The sequence below is a fragment of the Molossus molossus genome, unplaced genomic scaffold (assembly GCF_014108415.1).
Source record: "Molossus molossus isolate mMolMol1 unplaced genomic scaffold, mMolMol1.p scaffold_m16_p_12, whole genome shotgun sequence".
Classification (NCBI taxonomy): domain Eukaryota; kingdom Metazoa; phylum Chordata; class Mammalia; order Chiroptera; family Molossidae; genus Molossus; species Molossus molossus.
The window spans coordinates 17,606,942-17,612,401 of record NW_023425347.1 but is presented as its reverse complement, the minus strand read 5'-3'; the positions used below and the strand labels follow the sequence as shown (position 1 = coordinate 17,612,401).

Genomic DNA, 5,460 nt, shown 5'->3' with positions numbered 1-5,460 from the left:
GAACATAAGGCAGAAAAAGAACCCTATGGATACTTGCAAGAAGTTGCAGTGTTTTTCTGTATTAACCCTTCATAAATAATGAGCATAATCATTTTACTGTGGTATGTCCCCTACTTTAACTCCAACCAGTCTTTCATTTAGCAAACATACTGAGCATCTGTAAAACTTGGGGCTCTTTGTTAGAATTCAGTATCTGGCTTTACAAATGTTTTGTAGATGTTTTATCTAGTTTGCCTTAGTACTGATCCTTATAAAACAAGCTAGACATTGCATCTTTAATTCCATAATATTGTCCCACAAAGTCTGCATAAATAGTTGATAGACACTGTTGTTTAATGAATGCTTTTGAAATGAGTTATGCTAACTTCAAGTGGAACCATAATAGAAAGAAGAGTGCTAATAGACAGAAAGAATAAATATTAACAAAGAAGACCTAGAAAGGAAAAAATATTAGTGCTAGGAAGGAAATAATTAGAACTAAGATTAAAGGAGTCCTTAGAGGATGTTGAAAAGCAAAGACTCTTAGGTATCGATGGGAAAAATCTTAGGTTTAGATGCATTTCTAAAAGCCACCATGTAAGGACACCCAAGTTAGGGAAAAGGATGCACAGGACTCTACCATTCTTTCTATTACCAAGGTTCTAGGAAGCACATAGCAATACTATTTTTACTCATCCTTGACTAACTAACTAGAGCACTATTAAATACCCCCAAATCTGTGGTCCTGATGCCCAAGTTCTGAGCCCCCTGGCAGAAGGCGAGATGGCAGTTCCAGCCGCTGGACTAACTCCTCAGTACTGGGCGAATTAGGTTAATAGAATTTCAAAGCATGAAAAAAATCATAATATCCTTTCTTCTCTATTTCCAAAATACAATGTCCAAGTTCTGGGCCAGAGGACACTGACTAGATTGTATTAGGTATCCACATTCGTTATTTCTGACAAGCCAAGTTAACCGCAGTTTCTAACTTGTGCAAATCAAACTGCTTCTCCAATTTGCTGCTCCCTGATAAGAGACACAATCTCTCAAAGTTCCATTTCTCCTTTATGGTCTTGGTGGTCATATGGGTGTCACAGTAGTGACATATAACTCTCATGTAATGTGTTTGTTGCATCATGTTTGAGTGGACCTTGGGCAAAAGATGACTAATGACGCCACCTCCTCCTTCTGTGAGGGGCAAATGAATCAGACACCACACCAGGAAGCAGTGGAAATATGAATCAGTGTCATACTTAAAGTTTACCTCTAAATAGTGATAAAATTGTGCAAAAGTTCCTCTAGGCATCATCATTGATTATCTCCTTTTTTAAATTGTGTCCCCATTAAACTTTAATGTCTTGACTCTTGTTGATTCTCCCCCAAACCTATTGAATTACTGCATATTATGAAATGGATTTTATATTTCACTGTCTGATTATTTTGGAGGACAGAGTACTCTATTAAGGCATTTGGACATCTGATGAAAAAGTAAACACCAAGCTTATGAATAAGATATGTCTCCATAGCAGCAATTTAAAACAGAGGAAGCCTTTGGCACTCATTCCTCCACAAAGGGGAGAAGCTGCTTAACACAGGGTCTACCGTTTTGCTACATGGACATTTTTAGGGCATTTGCATCCAGCTGGCAAAGCTGGAGCCAAGATAAGCTGAGGGGGAAAAAGCTATAGCACAGAAAACTGGCCTTTGAAATCTTAATGCAGAATAGGGATGCAGCCATGGAAGACCTCACTCCGTTAAAAGAGACCGCAGATAATAACTCTGAGTTCTCCACTCCAGTGTCTTCAGCAGAGAACACAGCTCATTCACGGTCTCTGTTTTCTTCAGCCATCCTAAAGGGCACGTAACATCATCCATCTCTTCCTTCACCAGCCACAGTGTCCTAACGCAATTCCCCTGACGCATCCACATATTCTTCGCTCTTTGACTATAGCAGTTATAACAAAGAGATGCTCAAAAATGCCGTGGGTGCTCAAAGACTTGGTTATTCAAAAAGAGTCTTACACATATAGAGACCCAATTACAGAGTTTCCTGGATGCTTATATGTAAATTTTGACTTTGCTGAGGCTCAGGAAAAGCAGAGAGAATGTGAATCTGTGCTTGTGAATGACTCCTTGGTGGCTTATCTTGAGGATTTTATTGAAAATGCCTGTCTCTTCATATTTGAGATTTTTTGTCACACATCCACCAGTGTATCAGCATTAACATGTTGGTAGATAAATTGAACATGACTCCAGAAGAACCTGAAAGGTGGATTGTAAATTTGACTAGAAATGCAAGACTGGATGTCAAGTTTGATTACAAATTAGGTCATGTGGTTATGGATAACAGCGCCATTTCATCCTATCAGCAAGTGATTGAAAAGACCCAAACCTTTCATTGGGAAGCCAGATGTTGGCCATGAATATTAAGAAGAAACTTAATCAGAAGAGTAGATCAAAAGCTCCTAACTGGGCAACTCACGACTCTGGCTTTTAGAGCTACCTCATTAATAGTATGGAGTAGTATAAGTAGACTAATATTGATACTGAGAGTGTTTATATTTGCCATTATAAAAAGGGGGAGAGGGGTTGTCCACCTTTAACCAGAATTTTTTTTCTGGTCCCATTGCTATTGTAGCCATTTTCTTTGATGCTCTCAGGCACTTTATCGACCAACACATATAAACAATTGCCAACCTCTCATGAAGAAATTAACTGATAAAACTATACACCAGAAGGTAGTACTCTGGAATACTTTAGAAAATAGATAAAAATTGGGAAGGGGCTTTTTTGAGCAATGAGCTTCCCTGGAGCCCAGGAACTCACAGCCAGTTCTGTGTCACACACAACGCCCTCCGCAGACATGACGTCACCCAGGCACACCTTCGTGGATCACCATCGACTTTTAATATGAGTCAATTGTCTATAAGTCAGCTCAGGACCTGCCAGCTTTTCTTATGGCTCAAAATTGAACACCTGAGTCTGGAATGATTTTAGAAACTGCCTAAGGCTATAAAAGTGAGCCTGAGAGATATGAACCTGGCCCAGGTTTCCCTTCATAATAAATCAGAAGGTTTCCAGGTTAGCAAAGGTTTAAAACAAAGGGAATCAACACTTTCTTTCCTTGCATCAAGCAATGGTGATAAGTGGAATCACTAGAGGACCTCGCTTTGACTCTATGCTTATATTTCCCCTCTCACTCCTGGTATGATGCCAGAGCTGTGACTTGAGTGACAGTGGAGGTGAATTAGGACAATACCCAAAGACTAGTCTAAGCATAAAGGTGGGCAGAGAATGGCAGCACAAAATCAGCTGAGTTGCTATGTCACTCCATTCAACCACAGAACCATTCGATACGCCATGCAGCAAATATGCACGTGATTAAACATTCCTGGTAATTAAAAAAATCCTGGTATGCGTGGATTTTTGGTGCACACCTCATTCCTCCGGAGGCCGGGCCAATCCAAAGTTTGGTGGCCTCAGCAGCCAGTGTGAGGTAAAGAATTCCTCACCAGGTCAGAGGAACTGAGATCTGTAGGTATATTGCCATTTACACAACATTCAACTTGATTGCAGTAGGAAGGCCAGGTCTGCACTCTTCTTTGTGACTCTAAGAGGAGTTTCATGTTTCATCAGTCACATCCTTCCTTTTTCTATTTCTTGCTATACTATCAAGGCTTCAGTGCAGCAGGCCTAGTTATTCCCTACCTCAGAAAGCAACCAAATGGGTTTTAGCTTTTTGAGAAACAACTAAAAAAACTCTTACCTGTATCTCATATCTATATCTATATCTATATCTATATCTATATCTATATCTATATCTATCTATACACACACACACACACATATATATATTTAAATTCTCACCCAGGGATATTTATTTATCTTCAGATAGAGTGGAAGGGAGGGAGGGGGCGAGAGAGAGAAAGAGAGAGAGAGACAGAGAGAGAAACATTGACATGAGAGAGACATATTGATTAGGTGCCTCCCACATGTCAGCAACCAGGGCCAGAGAACAAACTGCAACAGAGGTACATGTCCTTGAATGGAATCAAACCCATGACTCTTTGGTCTGCAGGCCGACACTCTAACCACTGAGCCAAACTCACCAGAGCAGTGTTTGAGAGATATTTTGCTCCTACTCCCAAACATCTTTTACACATTCATGCCTATACAGACTGCCATGCTTAGCCAATATATGCACATATTTATTGACTTCTATCCTTTACGCTGAAGCCATGATATAATGACGTCTCTGTAGTGACCACCACAAGGCATACCTGAAACCTGTATTGAAAACAATACAGAGTACCACATACACCAATCTATCCCACTTCATTCTCACATGATACCAACTGGTTATAAAAGTTTTTCCCTCCAGCCCTGGCCGGTTTGGCTCAGCGGTTAGAACGTTGGTCTGCGGTCCAGAGAGACCCGGGTTCGGTTCCCGCTAAGGGCATGTACCTTGGTTGCAGTTTGTCCCTGGCCCTGGTTGGGTCGTGCGGGTGGCAACCACTCGATGTGTCCCTTTCACATCGATGTTTCTTTCTCTCTCTCTCCCTCCCCACTCTATCTGAATAAAAAATGAAAAGATGTCCTCGGGTGAGGACGATAAAAAAAATAAAAAAAAAGTTTTTCCCTCCAAAGATTAGACATAAGATTAAATCTTAACACATCATATCTCTATTTTCATAAAAAACTTAAAATTTCAGAATGCATCAGTCATTATTATTACAAAGCAGGTATTGAGCGTGTGTTAGGAACAAATATTAGAAATACTTGAGAAGCTTCCAATCTAATTGGAGGAGGTAGGACATAAACAGAAAGAAAGAAAGAACCCAAGGTAAAAACTCATGTATTTCTAGAGCTATAGGGGTCCACAGTAGGTAATTCTCTAGTCCTATCTCTGAATGTCCTCCCTGTACTCATAAGTTTAAAAATCTCACTTATGTTTTAAGATCCAGTTCACTGGCCACATTTTTTGCAAAACCTTCCCAGATCCATCTGATTTATCCTCAAATCAGAAGTAATTTATCAGTTCTTTCAGCTCCCACAGCAGCTTATGTTTCCTAGGATACATTCTACCTTGTATCCTAATTATTTATGTGCATGTCTTATTTCCAGGGCCAGATGAGATCTGGGGAACCAAATCTATTTATCTTTGAATATGAACATCACCTAGAAAAAACATTGACCATAATAGGTAATAAATATTTGAGGATTTGATCATGTTTTATAACTGTCATTTGCTGGGCCATCCCTTGGAATCCCCTGGGTCCCTCATCTAGCAACTACAAAAGTGATAACCAGCAGAGCAGGGGTTCCAAGACGCTGCATCAGTTCGGCAGCTGACATTCATTTCGATTGTTCCACGCTCCTGCCAAACCAGGTATTAACATTGTAAATATCACCTGGCAGACAATACTTACTTGTAGGGCTCTGACAAGAAACAAATGTCTTACTATGCTTCCCGATACCTTG

At 40.1% G+C, this 5,460-nt stretch overlaps 1 pseudogene; it reads left to right on the top strand.

Moving 5' to 3' along the window:
* Window positions 1–762: 762 nt before the first annotated feature.
* On the top strand, window positions 763–2,476 carry LOC118626231 (annotated as a pseudogene).
* The last annotated feature ends 2,984 nt before the right edge of the window (window positions 2,477–5,460 follow it).